The sequence below is a fragment of the Phyllopteryx taeniolatus genome, chromosome 19 (assembly GCF_024500385.1).
Source record: "Phyllopteryx taeniolatus isolate TA_2022b chromosome 19, UOR_Ptae_1.2, whole genome shotgun sequence".
In the NCBI taxonomy this organism is placed as follows: Eukaryota; Metazoa; Chordata; class Actinopteri; order Syngnathiformes; family Syngnathidae; genus Phyllopteryx; species Phyllopteryx taeniolatus.
In genome coordinates, this window is record NC_084520.1 from 11,558,630 (window position 1) to 11,579,679 (window position 21,050).

General features: G+C 42.8%; 1 protein-coding gene across 3 annotated transcripts in view; it reads right to left on the reverse strand.

Moving 5' to 3' along the window:
• Positions 1 to 21,050, reverse strand: part of raraa (retinoic acid receptor, alpha a) — a 172,919-nt gene that overhangs the window by 106,130 nt on the left and 45,739 nt on the right. For all 3 annotated transcript variants that reach the window (XM_061755520.1, XM_061755522.1, XM_061755523.1), the window contains one exon: positions 16,641 to 16,780. The gene's annotated coding sequence lies outside the window, so the exon portion shown is untranslated. The remainder of the gene's footprint in view (positions 1 to 16,640; positions 16,781 to 21,050) is intronic.

A 21,050-nucleotide genomic window follows, 5' to 3' on the forward strand; every position in this document is an offset into this window, starting at 1 on the left:
ACACACATGCGTCAGCTGTGCATGTGTCCACACAATCAGCATACATCCGTGTCAGCACGCAAGGCTGTGTCACCTTTGAATACCTATATCCAGGATGTCAAGCTAACAATGTTTTGAGAAAGACTCAAGCACATATTTCAACACAGAAGATCCGATGACACGAGAGTGAATGACGCACTTAAAGGCAGGGCCCCTTCCTGTTTATGCCGCCGCTCGCCCGCTTGAGGATCAAAAAAGATGTGCGGCTGTGCCCTCTTAAAGGGACGGCCCCCGACTTCCTATAAGCAGTACAGGAGCAATACTAAACTGAATGGTATGATGCGATCAAACTGAACCTGGGATTTATTAGTCCATATGAACACTTCTCCCTGCTTGAGTCTGTTTTTGCAAATGGTGGGATCTCTTCTGCACAGCGAAGCATTCGCACATGAAAGCAACCGTACAAGTGTCAATGTGTTGGTACGAGGCGTCGCGGGTGTGTAGAGAAAGCACCAAGGCAAATGTCACCGCATGTCCAGGGGGGCTTGTTAGCCTCTAGAAGACTACGTTCATTCACTTGGAAACTGTATCGCAGTGCGTTTATACCTGGGTGAATGTGTGCATATTCACAGGGCTTATTTAGCACATTACAGGGAACGAGGCTCTCAGGCTCATGGTCGTGACTACAGTGGAACCTCCAAGGTCAAATATAATCCTTTTGGATTTAGAAACTACTTTTTCCCATAAGAAATAACACAAATGCAAATACTCAGTCTGAGTGTGAAACTGTTGTCTTCATAAAACATTCATTAGCTGTAACAAGTAATTTTTAGAATTAACATCCTTGTATGTCCAGATATGGTTAGTTTCATATTTTTTCACAAATCGATACTATTGGTCTGTCCCCAAGTCATTTGTTATTTCTACGCATTATTAAGCCATTTAAAGTGTTGAAAATAGCTTGAAAACAAATATGGAACTGTCCAGGTTTAAGTAAGTACAGCAATCCCCTGTCGATTGCAAATCAGCATCACCTGGCACTTCTGGTGCATTTAAAGAAAAAATGATAGTAAATTAAATGATGGATTTCCAGCAGCATCACATATACTTAATACAATGAATAAGAAGTTCAATGGAACATGGCAACTTTTTTTTTTTTTTTTATGTGTGAAATGGGCAAGTTGATTTTGAATCTTTGTGAATTATTGCCATTCGCGGCGGGTCTTGGTCCCTAACCCCTGCTAAAACTGTAGCGAGGGTTCACTGAAATTAGCATCTGCTGTCCTGCCTCTGTTACAGCTCTCATAGTACACAACCTCCATTACATGTCGATGGTATTTAGACAGAAAAGCAATATGGGGAGAGTAGTACTATTAGCAACATGACAACACAACTGTGTGCTGACATAACATGCTATGACCTCTCGAGGACATACATGCATAAACTAGTGAACACAGACAGCATGGATGAGATTGAGTGGCCCAGAGGTCACGATACAAATAGCAAAGCTTTGAGATTAAGAGCACGTATTAACCACACATATGGATCTCTGCACTATATGTGATTAGATATATACAGAATAACGCTGACATACAGCCAGCTGGAAACATGCGAAACTAATTTCTCATTTGTCAACAGGCAGCTTTATGACGTGACCGGACCCCGACAGTCTATCCCTGTGCAATGGAAGGGAGGGGTATTATCCAGACCCATCCGCTATACAGTACGTGAAAATCCAAGATATAGATATCTTGAATAGTTTTTAATACTCCCACACCCTTTAAAACACATTTGAATTTATTAAAACACATTCTTTAAAAACCTTTTTAATGTATTTGATGCCAAAAAATGCTTGTGTAAAAGGTATATATGTGTGTCAGTGTGTTAGTTAGCATGAGAGTTCAGCGAGTCTGCGTGAATGTCTATGAGTGTGAGCCGTGGTCCGCAGCAGGTCCTGTGGGAGTGTGCTCATTGGCTTTGTGTTTTACTCTTCTCCCGGCATTGAGTAAACGGCTGAAAGTGCATCGATGACTGTGGCTCTTCTTCCCAACATGTGAAGGCATTACAGTAAGCAAGCATACTATAAAAATCCAGAATGAAACGATAGCTATAAATGCGGATTATAGCGACAGATGCGTTCAGAGAAATTCTTTTGATAGGACGGGGGGAGATGAACCACAATATATGATATGGTAAATAGAAGTGGTGCTTTGAGGTACGAGTTTAATTCATTTCATGATCATGCTCTTAACTCAAAAAACACATACCTCAAATGTTCTTTCCCCACTGAAATCAATCAGTTTCAGCCTCCCCAAAAAACATTTTTGTAATGTGTTTTTCAATAAAGAACATAGCCTATAATATCAATAAATAATTATACAGTTTGTGCATTATGATTAGTCCAATGCAGAGCCTTCCTGTGTGCATGACTTGGCAACCACGTGGCAGTGTAATACAGTCATGCAGACAAAAGAAGAGGAGTTTCAGTCTACTGGGACTCAGTATTCCGCAGTAATGTTAGCTGTTTTTCACAGAGGAAAAAGAATATATGCCTGAATTGTTATATTGTCTGTTGACCTGTTTTGCTGCACCATTTGTTTTCAAATAGTTGTTCCTTAAAGAATTATAACACCGCCACAGCAAAAAAAAAATGACAGTCAAACGACAGCTCATATGTTGATAAACTTTTAAGTCGGGTCATCCGTATCTCAGGGCACCACTGTGTATGAGGGAACACTATCATGTTAGTAAAAAAATTTGAAATGACATCCCCATGAAGAGCAAGAGTGGGACACTCATCCCACTTCAGTTAATCGCCCTCTAATAGAAACGAATACGTATCAAGCACATCTCTCCTTGTCCTCCCTCACCTGCGCTCAAGGAGTCATAAAACTCACATTTAAAAATGCATGGGCTCCATAAGCTGCCGAGTCTTTCTATTAACTGTGTTATAGTGTAGCTCAGTATAGCTGCTGACGACAGCCAGGGAATTCAGCTTTCCATTAGGAAGGAGGGAGGCGGGGGTAGATGAGATGCTAGGATGAAGGATGAGAAATAAGACAATTTAGTCATTTTTCTCTTTGGCACAGCACTGCAATCTGACGCCTGGATGCTTGAGTGCGTGGAAAATGGGAGAGGTTATGAAATAAGCTAAGCAGCACATTTGCTAATAGTTAAACAATGTGTATTTATTTCTGCGTATTTACCCGGTTTCACGCACCTGTGCCTCTGTGACAGAAGCCAAGATGGATTGATTTGAGTGTTCCTCCGAGATTCCCCCCCCCCCCCCCAAGTGTCCTTCGGCGCTCACCAGATGACTATCGATCGGTTAATTGATTGATTGGCATCTGGCCGACAATGAGTCAACAACATCATCACTCTTCCATCGACTCGGGCGCTCAGCCCCCGTGCGACACCAAATTTGAACAGCTACATCCTGAAGACAAACGTCTGCACGAAATTTGTTTCCCCCTTAGGATGACGTTCAATAACTCTGCTACGCCAAAGTTGTGGAGATGGTATCTACCCCAAAAACGCACGACACTTCACCGGAACTTAAAATAAAATGCAGGTATTTAACCATAAATCTGTCATAATCCGAGCGTGTGCTCATTTATCAGGCCCTATCATCTGCGTGTCCTTGAGCGTGACACTAAACATCAACCTGCACTTGATAAGAGCATCTGCTTAATGTCTTTGAATTAAAATGTAAATTAGATTTCAATGGTTTGGGTGAGACTCCTCCATGCCAGCCTGCATTTTTCTCCTCATAGTTCACCTCTTCTAATCCCCGCCTCCCTTTGTGACTAGAAGTCAAACACGGACTATGAAAATTAATGAGCGAGCTGCTGAAGCAGGGGTGACACTCAGGAACAAGGCTCTTGTCCCTCTAATGGACCATGTAGACAATGTCGCACGCATTTCAATTAACAGACAATGGGATTACATGATATAACGACACATAGTGAGGGTCGGGTGACACGTGACAATGGACCACCGTGGACCAAAGGATTTCATCGGAAGCGTAAGATCACGATGTAGGCAGTGTCTAAAGGGGTGAGTGACACCTGGGAGAGAAGCTGTTACATCTTAATGCACCGCTGCCACCTCGATGAATCGGCTCCGTCGATGGGGGCGGGACACCATCTGAAGGCCGCTAACAGCCGCCGCTGTCAGGCTCGCATTAACCTTGAGAACAGCCAGGGGACCGTGTTAGCCCCTCTGACCTTTCTGCTTCACACACACAGCCATGTTGTCTCCACATGTATGACTGAAGGGTGTGTGTGTTCGTGTGTCTACGTCAATCCCCTCTCCAGTGTCTTATGAGCACCATCAGTGGGATTAAATCAGTCCATCACAGGCTGCCGAGAGACCATTTGGCTGTCTGGGCTGAAGTGAATTCACCTAAGTCTCTTTTGCCCCCCGAGGTTAAGGTCTATATAGACCAGTAATAGCACTCCCAAAGCTAATTTTGTGTACACAGGCGCACACACCGGGCGACCAGATGTGCTTATCAGCGACATTTGACAGAGAAAATGGAACATCTGCCTAAAGTCAACGGAATATCAACAAAAACGAATGTGTTCCATCTGATCTTAAGATGACTGAATTAAACTGAGCTGCAACAATATTTTGATTTTCACTGGTCTATGCAGAGGAAAGAGAGCAAATATTTTGGAAACACAGTAGTAGAGGTGTCCGTGTTTTGCTTTTTGCTCCGGTTGACATCAAGGCTTGTGTGTTGAAAGCATCACGTGGCAGGCACTTGAACACTGTCCGGAAGAACTGGACAACGTGAAGGGTAGAAAAGTAATCACTGGCAGCTGGTCAATAGAGGACACTTGGGTGGCACCCCACAACTGACAGTGGTCACCGCATTACTTTGCTTTAAGAGCAAAAATGATCGTGAAACAAAAAATATTTCGTAATATGGGTTTCTATTTTTAGATGACCTTGATAAATAGTATACAGTTAATGATGGGTAATGTTTCGTTCATGTTGTCTAATTTCACGACGGACTTCCAGTCTGGAGGTGTAGAATTTTTTTACCCATCGACTCTTATTAAACGTTTGACATGTGCAGTAGTTCCTCTTCAATATAATAGATAGGACCAAGGAGGGGCGCAATATTCCAGTGCCCAAAGGTGACCTTCATCACATCCGGATTCAATCTCTATGCACACAGCTAGCCAATAGCAGATCAAACAATGACAGTTTTAGGCCATATTTAGACAAGACTCTACATAGAAATAATCACAATCAATAGCTTACCATCACTGGTAAGCTATTGTTAGAACAGGCTCACTGTTGGTGACCCCGGTATAAAGGGTAGCATAATTCCGGTATCAACAGTCAGCAGTGGTGGTTTAAGCAGTATCTGTATAACCAATCTGTGTTCCGCTTTGTTAAATTCTTTCAGTCTTTCCTCTGTGTCTGAATTGGTTCCCTGAGTTCACCCGACCTGACCGCCACTACCCTCCTTGCATGCAGTTGCTGCTCATCCGCAATCAAGCCAGTATAGCAGTAACACTCTGCTCTCCCCTCAGTGCCAGAGTTTCCAGCGTTCTTTCTCGGATCGATCTCCCATTTTCGACCCCACTTGTTCCTGACTAATGTGCTGCCTGCTCTGCCTGTCCCTGCTGCTCATTTCCTTAGTCCTGAACTCCTCGCCTGTTGGACCACGTCTTCGGCCACGGCCTTACCTGGACTGACGCACTTGATTCAGTAAGTCACAGACTTCCCTCCTCGCTCCACTTCCCTGCACATCCTCTCTAAGTCTCTAACTGGAAATCCTCACTCACGCACAGCGCCACAAAGACTGAAAGTCCCACACTGCGAGTTGGATTCTTCTGCCTCATGCCAAACCAATCTTCCTGCTCGAGAAAACCACAATAAAAGTCATTACCAACTTAAGGCGCCTTTGTTGCGTTACAATTGGGTTCCTACCCCTGACATTCATTGGTGGCTTTGTGTCCCGCTGGTATGATGTCAGACTATTTACATAGCTGACACGGGTATGTCGTGGTGGAAAGGCAAGGCAGAATATGGTCCAAAATGTCTCAGGTTGTATCCACAACTAGTTCCCAATAGAAAAGCAAAGAACGGACAAGGTATCTTGCCAATCCTTGACGTATTTTTGTCCGTCCGACTGTCCTCACTCACACTCACAAGGCCTTGGAGGGTGCAAAAAGCTTTTAAAGTGCATTTGTGCCTGAGTGGCCAGAACATTGTCCACAGCGCTGCCTCAGCCCGCTGTTGCTTCACAACATCATACAGCGCTACTGCGCAACTATGCATGGATTGGAAAGGTATTTTTAGAAAGCTGCTGACAATATCATGTCCCCAAATGGGTGTAATTGTATTATGCTGGAGGTGCTAAAAGCCTTGAGTTAGGAAATCGCGTCACAGGAGGAAACGCTCTTCGGAGCACAAGTCTTTAGGACAAGAAGCTTTGAAGAAAAGTAGGAGCAGCACATGAAGGAGGACATTCTGTACATACAAAGTCAGCATAAAAGGAAAAACTGCACAGAGGAGGAAGAAAGAATCCTAAGGGGCCAGTTTTCCGAGAACTCGAGAGAAGACAAAGGAGGATGATATTACATTTTGTGTAGGGAGGTGTGGTGGCAGCACATGTTGGCTGGTGCTTTTGGTATCGGCAGCTCTTGAAGGTTCTTAACGGCCGCGTGATGATAGATGAAAGACAGAACTTTAATCAGAATGGCGCCTGAAGCATTTTCAGGGAGGTAAACAGATTATCAGTCAAGCACTCCTTCCATCTTCCCTCTCATTCTCCCATACCCCTTCCTCAGCACATGACCACTTCTGACACTGGCATGCCATTAGTCTCTTTCCCATCAGCACCTTGCCCTGCACCTTCCCTCCTCCACCATATGCCCCTCATTTTTAGCTCGACATTACTTTTCAGGAGAGGAGAAGACACTCCTCCCCTGCAGTTCATTGACAGAATCTCTCTAGTGGGAACTGGAACTTCAAAGCACCTCATCATCCCATTTTATATCTCATAGCTTCATCCACCATGACATTATAAGGTGTGAGATCTGTAAGCTCTTGTTTTAATGGATTACTGCTTTTTTCCACTTGCCTGTATCATGTGATAGAGTTTATATGCAGCAACGTACATTTAAAAAGCGTTATTGAAGAGGGGCAAAAGGTAGGCGAAAAAAATAGCTGAAAGAGCTTCCAAGGATTATGAACGACGGCCGTTCTACTCCATTGTTACTTTTAGTTAGCATCCTGTTCTGACTGATGTGCTCACTGTGGGACGGTACTAAAGAAAGTTGGGGATTTCAAGGAAATTTAGATCTCTCATTCGCTAAACATGGCCACTAGCGCTGGCCGTTATGGGTTCAATATTATACCAATACTTCGGGGGGGCTTCGGACTGGTGTGGCCGCTTTCTGTAGGCATGAGAGTGATGCTAGGCAAAGTAGCATCCATTTTTCCAGTTCATAGCAGTTGTATTTCATTGACAGTTGAGCAGGGCGTGGTTTCTGCACATTCAGCGGACACTCCCACAGCATTTGATAGTGGCAGGGGTGTTAACAACATTCCTTTGTTAAGCGTCAAATTCAGAAGACATTTATTTTCACAATACAGGATCTGAGGACATCATACAGTGGAAAAGCGGTCATAATTTTCAGTCAACCAATGAACTGTGTGTGTCAAGCTCTATTCTTGAGGTACCACATTATCATTGCATTTGGTACCCCAACTTAAAGGGTACCAAAAAGTATCTCTTTTTATTATTCAGTGGAAACCCCCTAAAATTGTGTACCTCATCACACTGTACTGCCTGGTGCATAAAGGGCTAAAAAATAGCCAAAAATGTAAAGTCCAAGAGACATTGCCTGATCAACAATCAACTAATACAAACGTAGCAACTCTGCAAGCCTTGAGATGGATTCAGTGAGAGGCTCAGGTGCGCCAACTGGGTTTGCCTTGTCACCGTTCACACTTTACAATCAAACTTGACACATCAATAATGCTTCCTCATGCGTAGGTTGGTGAGGAGTGAAATCCGCCTTAATACGTGTTCAAAGTTTCCCCAGAATTTGCGGAGAATCTAGTTGGTTAATAATCGTTAAGAAACTTTACAGGCAGCTGTGCGTGAGAATAAAGTTATGTGGTCTAATTTGGGAACTGTCAAAATGTATGGCTCTTATGCCTTCTTCTTCTCACCATCATTTTCTAATGGAAAGAATTCAGGATGTTTCCTCGCATAATGACGCCGGCATCCGTGTTCTAGTTTGAATCGCATACAAAAGCACCTCGGGAGAAGGAAAATGCTAATAAAGCTATTAATGATAGATCAGCACGTAACTCAAAGTGGCAGGGAGCGAGGAGGAAGACAAGATGGGGAGCATCATCTTAAGAGAAATGGAGTGAATAAAGGAACGTGTGGGAGTTTAGAGAAAGATGGACTAAAAAAGCTGCATTCGCTTGTCGGGAAATTGGAAAGCTAGTTAGCACATAAGCACCCACATACACGCGTGCGTGCACACAGGGCTGTAGAGATAATGCACTTGTGTGCACATTTAATGCACACATTATAAGGGGATGAGCATCTTTGTGTGAATTGAGGCCATTACATCTGTTTTCTGTGGATTTTTCAACAACTTCCCTCTCAAAGCGCCTACTTTTGGCACACTTTCAAGGGAAGTCGAAGGAAGATGTAGACTTGGTGAGAAATCACCTGCTGAAGCAGAAACCCGTGTTGATTTTATTTGTCTCATGCACTCCTAATACACAATGTATAAATCTGTGACGGTGTACCTTGAGATAAAATGTGCCCATCCCTCAATTTAATGCAGCGCCGTTATCGCTAATGCAAGAAATGCGATCACTCCTCTACAAGTATTTATTTAAGAGGTCAGTCCTGACTCAGGGAGAATAGCTGAGAAACATATCTAAACTTGGTTTAGCTCACAGGAATCTGCAGCATTGTAAAACGCAGAACCCGAATGAGTTTGCCAATACTGCACGCTGATTCACATTTGCCGGTTGCTGAAAAACGATTAAGAAACCTCCCCCGTCTAATAATGCAGATGGAGGCTGCTAAAATGTGGCAGTCCAGCTGAAGGTGAATTAGTGAGATGAAGAGAGTGAGCCGCGGAGACAAACGGAACAAACGACACGGTCTTGTTTTTGGGGAGATGGCGACTGATACGCTCCGATAACAGAAGAACCAGTAGACAACTCTTGAGTGCCCACACATACAAAACACACACACCGGCTCTTCTAGAGGTGTGGCAAGGGATCAAGAGCCTAGAAGACCAGATCATCAATTTTGAAAACCTAAATGTAGAGTTTGAGTTTTCAACTCTTTGAAATAGATGTAGGGATAGTAGATACAACACATCAAATTTCGCTTCAAGTTCAAGTTCATCATATTGAGTGACACATATGCAACAACAACCCTGTTTTCTGATATTCAACCAATATGCAGGTCCATCATTTAAACAAATGTGAAAATATGCATCTCTAAAATTCTTGGATAAACAAATGGTCAAAATACTAAACAATATTTAGTTTAAAATGGCTTGGTGGATCAGTGATTCCCAAGCACAGTGCCAGCGAGATCATCAGGTTTTGCGTGTAAAGTTATCCAACTTCACTTAACTGGTCATCCTTCATTTACTATAAATAATGTCTCTTTGTTCATCTTTCTGTTCCAGCGACGTATAGTGACAGGCAAAACAATAAAATGCCCTTCCAGTTGAGGGTAAATAATGACCTGTGTAAACCTTTCCTTCTCCTTTTCCTTTAGTGGTGTTCCATGAGATTTTTGTCATGTACAGTATAAAAGAAGCAATGCCCACTTTGCTGGAGAAGCGTTACTTTTCAGAGATGAGCATTTTCAGCATTTTGCACATTGAGACCGCTTTTCAGATGTTTATGTTTTGAGGCTATACAAAGTCAATATCATGTAGATCAGCTGTTTTCAAACTGAGGTTCTCAGAGCCCCAGGGGTCGGTGACTACATATGGGGACCTGCGCACCAATAAACCGAACATAATCATTTACTCCCTTTGTACCTTCGGGCTAGAGCTAGCTGATTAATTGATTTAACCCATAATGTGGGTTTTTTTGTCACATCAAAAAAAATATATAATTGTCTCCCCTTGTTAACACTGAATACATGACGGTAAACAGAGAAGAATTTGAAACCGTTTGGGTTTGCAGCATCAGAAAATGAGTTACAAACAGTTTGTTGCAATGTTTAAAGGAATTTGAAACGAAGCGAGTAAATTTAAATTGTCAAACATTTAAAATGCCTTATTAAAATGCTGTTAGGGGTCTTTAAAGGCCTCTTTCGCCAAGGTTTGAATATTGTCATTTCCTTTTTCTGTTTATTAAAGGGGGAGGAAAAATTGGTTCAAAATCAGAAATACATTTTTGGGGTAAAATAATTGCACATCTTATATTAAGGTCATATTACCCAGCCCTATTTGGAGCCATTTAAAAGTTGTGATATGATTGTAATGTAGCACATAACTCCAACACCCCTGCCAGCACCAAGCATTTTTAGCTCTCTCATGCTCTTTTCTCATGTAAAGTTTAACAAGTGCAATAATGTGATCTCAGCAAAATATTTGCGGCTTGGAAGCACGTCGCTCAGGTTAAAAGTTTCCAACATATCGATAAATCACTGCTTTGCAATGACTGAATGGACACCATTTCTTTGGCAAGGGTCATATATCTTTTGGCAATGAACTTCCTTCCAACAGGCTCATTTCTTGTCTTGTGGAAAACAATGTTAAAATGATTCCACTCATGTTGTCTGTTTCTAAGTGGAATTAAAAGTCATGAGTCGCTTTTTTGAAAAATAGTCACCAGAGCGGTTGGAAAATGCTAAATTGGGGTTTTGTAAGCTATTTCCTCTCTGTTCACAGCCATGTTGTTAGTGTAAGCAGTTCACATCAGCTAGAGACGATAAATATTGAATGTAATTTAACTGAATTTAGTTATGGTTCTTTCTTTTAAACAGGTAATGATTGAAAGTTTAAAAAAAAAAAAAAAAAAACATTCCCATGGCATTTAGGGGTTAAGAGGGGGTCCTTGGAAAATGTTCTCGTCTGTTAGGGGTCCCCAGACCAAAAAGGTTTGAGAACCCATAATGTAAACAAACACAGTTGTATTTTTCTGGTTTGTTTAAAGCTGTATTGTGCAATCGGCCCCCTAGACAGAGGATGGAGTCTGTTAGAAAATGAACAAGGACTTTTGTGACTGCGGCAAACTACTCAAGTGGAGCTGAAAATGAGAATAATAGGGGTCTCTTAAGAAGGGAGGAAATGAACAACTGCAAATCAATAAAGTGCTAGAAAGACAGAAAAGGAGAGAGACAGCAGATGAGGCACGCATTGATTTTAGTAACGAAGCAGAGTGGTGGGCAGCATGAACAATGACGGAGAAACCAGCGGACAGCTCGAAACACGGAAAGTGAAACAGACAAGATGAAAACAAAAGAGAACACAAGAGTGTAACAAAAAGAGACAGGGGGGGGGGGGGGGGGCAAAGCAGAGAGTCAAAGGAAGGTGCCTTCTTTACCTCCATCTCAATTTGCACAAAACTTTCATTACTACCAATTTGGACCAGGAGCCGTAGGCTGGGCCATTAGGCGAGCCCGGCATCAATCAGCCTAATCGCCCTCCCAGTCCGCTAAATTACAGCACCCAGTTGCTTATTAAAATTTGTCGCCTGTCTCCCAATACTCGGCACTGTTGGAATTGAGATCCCCGCTTCCCAGACAAATGAGTTTTAAAAAAGACGACGAGGGAGGAAGGATGGGACAGTAGAAGGTTAAAAAAAAAAAAAAAAAGACAAATGGGCTTGCTGAGACACGGCGGATCAAAGAGAGGGAGTTCGGGGGGTAGGGGGGTGTGGGGGGCATTATCTGGTTTGATTTATACACTCAAGTAGATGTGTTGTGGGTTCTTGCACACACACGCCACATGCCAACACAACACACTCTCACCGCACCACATGCGCCCAAAATCATGCTTCCAGTCTTGTCAAAAGCTACACACACACACACACGCTTGTAAAGGAGGTTCGCAATGCTGCCCATTGCACACTCAATCAAAGCGGTCGCCAGATAAGACACATGATGAATGGTGTAATTGAAGGCGGCAACGGGGTAATGCTGCATCACTCTAGGCTCAGGGAGGGGAAGGTGGGGGTGGGGGAGAGTGGTGAGTAAATGATTAGCCTGTGGGATTTATTGTTATTGCCTGTATTATTATAAAATACTGACACTGCCTGCCTCACCTATTGTATCACGCCTCCAGCTTCACTTTCGGATGAGCACACGGCGGCGACTCACACTAATGGATGTTAGGGTGTGATTTTAAATCTCTCCACATGAGTAAAAATAGAGCTCGGATCAACAAATCACAAGCTAGTTTAGAAAATAGAGACACTGTACAGGTGTTTCTGAAAAGAAGCGCATTAATTCACGTTCATTTTGGGAAGGAGGGGTGGCATACAAAAGAATATGAATATGTTTTATTACCTCCACCAAGCAGACACACAAAAATTCTGTGCCCCAAGGACTCCTCTGATGGCTATTGTTGAAGAGCAGGTTCTCAAAAAGGCCAAATTCATAGTGGACTGTCAGGGATGGCCTTCTGTACCACTGCTTTGAGGTTCTTCCCTCGGGCCTGAAATTGAAAGTCCCCTCATAAACTGTAGGACAAGTAGGACCAGAGAGCTCTTTGTCCCCATACAAATAACATTTTGGCATTGTGCAAATTTATCAAATTGTTTAACATTGTATTAACTGTTTATAGATTGACTTAACTGTGTTTTTACCTAGTCTGCAAGACAGTTTTCCCTTTGGAACAATGACATGAAAGGAATCAAAGCTAATTGCTATAATTATCATTGGTTTTCTTTTGTTTGTTTTGTTTGTTACCAATCGCTGTTGAACAACATTTTTTTTTTTATAGTTGACGCTAATGTGATAAAAGTCAAGATGAAGTCGATTAAATCAATTGGGTAATTGGTATTTATTTTTTTTTAGCACAGTACAGCGGTCCCTAACATTTTTTTTTGCGCCACGGACCGGTTTCTCGTGAAATCATATTCCGACAGACGAGCACAGAAACAAGGAAAACCTAATGATTAAACATACAACTCACCATTACAATGAATATAGTAGATCCCTGCGCACGTTTTCTCTTCAACGAGCTGGACGATCTCATCTTGTGTTCCATAGCATAGTATGTTATATGTGTGTTATATGCACATATGTTATATGTGTAATATGGAACATCATAGCCAGGCTAAAAAAAAATGAAGCACTTCTCCGTGGCGCTGTTTCTTTCCATTTCTCTTCTACTTTTATTGTGTTTGAGTATAGACTTGTATATTTTGCAAGTGACTTTGATACTGGTCTCGTTTTTTGTCAAAATATTTTCACACTCTTGCAGCATACGCCGGCCATATACACTTGACGTCAGTGTCGTGATGTGGGTGGGTGTTGTATCATACAACTTTGATCATAATTACATTTCTCATAGTTGCTGTCCACACATTATATGATGTAACATTTTGGCGACAATAGAGCTTCATTTCGCGCCACTGCTTACATTCCTCATTCTCGTGAACCGCAGGTATGAATATTTGAAGACGAGCGACGATCAGAAGAGCAGAAGTTAGCGATGCTAACCATTATTATCATCCGCAACCAGCTTATTTACGTCCTACTGTATTCACACGAACATACAGTATGAAAACCGTGTCATCTTGTTGGCTGGACATTTCGCTGCTCTACAGAGCGTTTTTGTCCGGCGACAGCAGCAGCTTAACTCCAAAATACAAATGGTTCACGTCCCATCTGTCCATTTGAAAGGCTTCTCATTTAACCATAAAAGTAGCCTGCTAATTCAGACACACAAACAAACGGACGAACATAAGAGTTTTTTCTGCGGAGGGACTTGCTCTTCAATCTGTCCTCTGCCTGTCTGGTCCATCTGATGGCCCTGATTTACTGTGCTATACTTGTCGGCACTTAATCGCTCTTAATGGATCTTGATTTGTAGCACATGAAGAGATCATCTCAATTAGGGAGGCTCGCTAAGTTGTTGACCTTCGCGCATCATTTGAACACCGAGTCTTAGGTGCCCAATTATTTACGGATTTGGGGGGGACAAAAATGTTAATTTTGTCGTACTTCCACTCCTTTTTAAAAAAAAAAAAAAGGCACAGATGACATCATATGACAACTGGCCATTTGAAATCTTTAGCGGTCTCACGATGCAGAAGTGCCGCAAAGTCAATTGCAAAAGCGCTGCTGGGACAAAAACACAAAACACACCCACACATACAGTACATGATTGCATTTGCGGCACGATTGGTGAGAGCGCGCTGCGGTTGCACGGAGCGTGTCCAGTGTCAACACATGCAGGACATGGTAAACAGAACGGGGCGGGAAGCCACATATGCACACAGTGTGCCAACCGTGACCTCAGACAAAGCCTTTTCTGCAGCTACAAATAGAAGAGAATCATAGCTGTTGCTTTTGTCTAAAGGTTTAATTAGCACATAGTTAAAGAGATAGCACTGGCAGGGCGCAGCGTTTCAAAATACACTCTCTATTTTAAAAATAATTAAGAATCTTTGATGCGGTCTTATTGTTTCAGCGAGAGGTACTGCTTTGAACCTGTTTGTTACTCGGTTTGTCCAAGATTTCACGGCACAGGGATGCATGTGGTTAGAGTGTCAGCTTCAGAGCGGGGAGGTTCTGGCTTTGAATCTTGGCTTGGGCTTTCCTGTGTGGAGTTTTCATGTTCCCTCTGTCCTTGCGTGGGTTTTCTGCAGGTACTTAGGCATTTCTCCCGCATTCCAAATACATCTATGAAGACTAAATTGGCCATAGCTGTGAATGTGAATGTTTGTCTATATATATTTTGACTGACTTGCTGAAAATTCGAATCACAAGCAATGTCACAAAAAAGCTCATCAAAAATGCTTTCGCCCAAAAAAATGCTTTTCTGGTTACTAAGCATTAGCAAAACATAGGCCAGCAGCCACAGGACTGGCAAGCCATACCAATACAATATATACAGAGCAGTAGTGCCTTAAGACACAAGTTTACCATGCTCATAATGCAAAACAATTACATCTCAAATCATCTTTCCCCATTGAAATAAAAGGAAAGACCAGTAATCTGTTCCAGCCTCACCCCGGAATTTTTTTGTGTGTTTTAACAAGAAAACAGCACTCTATAATATCGTACTGTATAAAACCATGCTGTCATGAGAATTAAAAAGAATCTAAAGAAGTTAAAAAGTTTTTGCCACATATTTTTGCTTTCATTCAAAAGACATTCTGCTGCTCCTTCTGGTGTCTGTACCTTGGCCACCAGGGGCAGTAATATTATACAGGAAGTCCTCGATTTACGAACGAGTTCTGTTCCTACGCTGGGGACGTAACCCGAATTTCGGATTTCACAGTGAAAGTCGAAATTTACGTCGAAATACTTCTGTCACGGGTATTGTCCCATGTGATTGTGACAGCAAGCTCAGTGTGTGTGGGTGTGTGCGTCGACGTGTGAGTGAGACGTGACTGCGCAGGCGTCGTCCGGCGGGACTGTGAAGGAGAAAGGAGTGCGCGCAGGTGCGAGTGTGTACAGTGGCAATTGTAGTGACGGCGACCGGGGAAGAGTAGCGATTAGCGGAGGACCCGTTGACGTTGAATGTGCAGAAGAGCTAATAAAGCCATTAAAGCAGCAAATCGGTGCTTTGTGCCTTTATTGTTGCCGCCACCCAGCTCAGCTGTGCAACGAGAGAAGGGAGTTAACCCCGAGGAGGACAACCTCGGCCCTGGAGAAGGCGTCTCCCCTGCGTCTGACCATAGCAGGAAAGGTTAACACTTCGTATAAAGAAACTAAAATACGTTAAAATAAAAAAATAAGATGCTGTACTTACCGTTACTGCTGAGAGTGTGAAAAAAGGAGGGCGACAAAGGCAAAGATACTCCCGGCGCACAAACACAGACAAGCACTATGCACTAGCTAAGCAGAAACACTATGGTGCTGGGAACAAAATGGCGGACGAGGCACAGGCGTCGTAAAGTCGAAACGTCGTAGGTCGAGTACGTCGTAACTCGACGACTTCCTGTACAATATATATATATATATCAGTGAATCGGGCGATTGATCGATCATTGCCAACAGACTCAAAATATTCACATTCCTGTATTTATTCACACCAGTTTTGTTGTGGTTCAATAAAAAAATAATACAGTACAATATACTCCATGTGGAGCCTCAAAAACTGATGGATAGTCACAGTTTTTCCATTGCAACACGTCGGTAGATGTGCAGAGCTCACTCGTTTGGTGTGTGGGTGAGAGTCAATTGTGTAATTTTTTCACAATTGTTCACTTCAGTCGGGTTTGGCCGCGAGCCAAAAACTTGTGATGTCATTCTCCATTAAACAGTACGCCTGCTAACTAACAAACAAACACGACGCTCCACAATCGTACAATCCTCTCATCACGCTATTTTCATGAATATTTTATGCCGTCATAAGGTTGCGGTAACGTAAAAACTCAATTTACTTGCATTGCAGGGCGTGTGTTTGATTAATGCAATGGGTTTGTAGCTGCTGTACATAATCATTACACGGTGTGTCTACCTCTGTTGGTCTGCAGCAGCTTTCTATGTGTTGAAGTTCAGGCTGATTAAGCGGTGTGCTGTTCAGCCAAGTGGGCACCCGGCCGGCAGACTGCCCGCATCGATTTCTCTGACCGACCAGTCTTCTGGAAGCGGCGAGAGCTAAATGGAAGGAAGAAAGAAAGAAAGAGTAGAGAGAGAGCGAGAGGAGGGGGGGGGGGGGGGGGAGAAAAAGGCGCAACATTATCTTAAATGAAAGTTTATTAGCTGCATCAGTCAGTCAGGTGGAGAGGGGGTTGTGCCCCAGGCCCTTCTCCGTGCTTCCTCTCTCAATCTATTTCCCACTCGCCTCCTCCTTTCTCATATGTGTGTGCGTGCGTTTGCGAGGGGAGGGGGAGGCATGACGGGAAAACATTAGCTCGTTGGCAAGCCGCTGGTATACCAGCCAGTAATTGGCTCGGGTAATGGTCATGTCCAAACAAATGGTGTGCGGCCTAACCTTGTTACAAGCAACCAACTGCTCCACCTACATCTCGCAAGCGTTCAAGCTGGCATTGGGATCCGCGCAGACATTTTTCTGTTGACATTTTTACTCAAACACACCCAAATGTGCTTAAATACTGAGACTGCGTTCGAGACTCGGCGTTTTGCTGGCATTATAAGTGAGATAGGATGTGGAACCAATCACGAAGGAGGCTCCATAGAGATGCAGGGAGAGGAGGAAGTTCAATTTTTTTATGCGTCCCTCCCTCTCCTCTGCATCCCATCACATGACTGGCTGTCTGACAGCAAGCTGAGCCACTAATGTCTGTTGCGTCTGGATGGTGTGTGTGTGTGTGTGCAATGGCAGTGTGCATGAGTCTATCATCTTAACACATTCACTGCCATTGACGGCTTTAGAAGTCAAATATCCATGTTAACTGGGAAGGCTGGCAGTGAATGAGTTAATAGTATATAGCGAATGAGGATGAGATAAATAACATGCATAAACTGCAACAGTGTGTATGCACATACGTGTATGTATGTGTGTGTGCGTGTCATGGCAGCCCCTCACTCAGCTAGCTATCATCTCCCGCCAGACGGGCCCCACCGAGCTGACCCAGCTGGATAATGAGATCCATTATGATTTACGTGCCAAGAGGACAGCTAGACAGAACAAAGACATGCACACACATCGTTGGGGTGTACATGTTAGGGTGTGTGTGTGTATGTGTGCGTATATACAGTGGGTACGGAAAGTATTCAGACCCTCTTAAATTTTTCACTCTTTTGTTATATTGCAGCCATTTGCTAAAATCATTTAAGTTCATTTTTTCCACATTAATGTACAGACAGCACTCCATATTGACAGAAAAAAAAAACGGAATTGTTGAACTTTTTGCAGATTTATTAAAAAAGAAAAACTGAAATATCTCACAGCCGTAAGTATTCAGACCCTTTGCTTAGTATTTAGTAGAAGCACCCTTTTGAGCTAATACAGCCATGAGTCTTTTTGGGAATGATGCTGGGGGATTAGTATATAAGTGTATCTTACACTGTATGTGCTGATGAGTTCTGTCACAGTTTTATATTTCACTTTGCCATTGGACGTGTGTTAAGAGTGCGACTCAGTCACTTCTACGTCTTCATACCGGTGAAACTCGATAAGTGAGACTTGTCTTTCGCTCTCTGTCCATTTCTCGCTCAGCATCATACTTTCTTTCACCCTCTGCAGAAAAATGCAAGTTCACCCTGTTTCTCAAACACATGCACATGCATGTGTTGGAGGCAAAAAGCAAAAAGCGAAGCGGTGATGTGCTGCATAAAATTTTTTTTTTTTTAAAAAGCACACAACCTCATTCTGAATGATCGCTACCTCTGCACAGCAGTGCAGCTTGCTGGGGGATTAGTTGCCAGGTATTTGTGTGTGTCTTTATGCCGTGTGTGCTCGTGTTTGGAGGTGGAGAGCTGCAGTAGCTGTCAAGCGGATTTCAGAAAATCATCAGTGTCTTTGTAGATCAAATTGATTGTTGGTGCCAACTATTAACTATAATTCCCAAACCTATATCAATGTAAAAAGAGTACAAAGGTGATTATGAAACAGACGCACGTATAAGCAGCGCACAAATGACCCCCTCATCGGTCCAGAAATTCCCCTTCGTACAAAAACATCAGCCCTTTGAGAGCAGGGCAGAGAAAACAATGGCAGGATTCTCTGCTGTTCCTGCTTTGCTCGGAAAGACGCTAACTCAATTAGTGAGCCTAAATGCCAGGATGGAGACTACCTTTAAAAAAAAAAAACTGTACTTTTTTAAAAAATTATTATTACATTTAGAAGTCGACCCAAAATTTTGTAAAATAACCTCCATATAAAGACAAATGGAACATAGTCCCTGTTTTTATTACTTGTAAGTTACTTGACTTGATGAAACTAATTCAAAAGACAGACTCACTCAACTTGGAATTGGAAGATAAAGACTTGAGACATGATGAGGTTATACATACATACAGGTTAGATACATTTTCCAATAATAACATTATTTGATCTTATTGGTCCTAAATGATGACCAGACAATGTTGCAGGTAAGTTGACTTTACTTGCCCATTACAAAATAACTTGAGACTTGCTCGAGACTAGAGATGCACCGATGCCGGTATCAGTTTCGGTGCTGATACTGTACACTTGTACTCTTGTACACCGATACAACAATGGTGATACCACTTCACAAGCCTGACATGTACCTTCCAAATACAGTTAAGAGGCAGTTCAGCCGTGTGGAGATACATTAAGATGACAGCACTTTTAGCCGACTGCAAAATGTATGACCTACACTGATCTGGCCGAGGCGTGCAGGCAAGCACGGCGGTGGCGGACATGCTGCCTGGCTCAGACTGCCAGTAGCATATCTTGTGTGTGTGTGTGTGCGTGTGCAATTCTGGACCTCATTCATAAATCCTCATAAAAAAAGACACTGCCCATCACTTTTTAAAAACAGAGACCCTACTTGATAGTTCAAGTTAGACTTGAGACTTCGACATGAGTGACTTGATCCCATCTCTTGATTCCTTCCCATTCCACATATTGAGAAAATCCAGCTCCCTGTTATTGTTCTGTTGTTTTTGCAACGTGTTCCCCTATTCTCTCTGGCTCTCCTATTTTAAACCTCATTCTGTCCGACTGCGTTTTCAATAAATATCCATCAAAATACAAATAAAAAAAATCTAAAGCTATAAAAAAAAATGTAAAAAGTATAGATGAATCTCCTTGATCTTGTTTTCCCAAACACACACACCCACGCACGCACATACACACACACACAAATCCTCTGTGCCATGCATTTCCATCATCAAGTGTGATCAGCACGACTGTCCACAAGCCAACATTCGCTCAACCGTGGCGACCACTGTGCAAAGGTGTATTCATCCTCACACTATGACACATTCTCACAGCTCAATATTGAACTTTTTGACCACAACACACACACAAGCACACGCGCTCGCAGGGTGAAAACAAGGTAGACGAGAAGGAGCTGACAAGCCCTGTTACATTAAAAGGTCAAACAAATTAAATAAACATCAAAGTGAATGAGGATGAACAGCATGCTGGCTCAAGAGGGTGCACACAATGGAAAGGGGTGTACTGTTGACGCTAAGAAAATCCGTAGCACGATAATTGCTGTTAATTTAATTTTAACTTTATTCTTCATGGCATGGCGGAGGACTGGTTAGCACATCTGCCTCACAGTTCTGAGGAGCGCGGTTCAAATCCCGGCCCCGCCTGTGTGGAGCTTGCATGTTCTCCCCCGTGCCTGCGTGGTTTTTCTCCGGGCACATCCCAAAAGCATGCATGGTAGGTTGATTGAAGACTCTACATTGCCCGTAGGTGTGAATGTGTGCGCGAATGGTTATTTGTTTGCATGTGCCCTGCGATTGGCTGGCGACCAGTTCAGGGTGTACCCCGCCACTCGCCCGAAGATAGCTGGGATAGGCTCCAGCACGCCCGCGACCTTAGTAAATTGAGTTACGAGCTTGGTCAGGGAATGAATTTAACTCATAAGTGAAGGTACCAATGTACTACGAGATGATTTTGATTCACACCACAAAAAGTTTGTTCAATAGCAACTTTCTTCCCCCCACATGAACAAATCCCCTCGGCAATACACCCAAAAATTCTAAATGTTATTTTGCCAAGAATATGCTATAGTTGGACATTGCTTTAAAGCTATTTGGAGAGTAGGGTATGTTAGTTTCATAAGATTCCAGCAAGCCTTAAATAAAATAAAAGATATGTGGGTTTTTTATGATTTACAAGAGGCCTGTGATGGGTTTGCACATGAGATGTTTTTTGGATTAGTCTTCGAAAACTCATAAATAGCATGCGAAATGTATCTCTGTTTTTGGCTCGCAAGAAGCCTACTGAATTTCATTGGATGTTTTTATGTTCAAACAACAT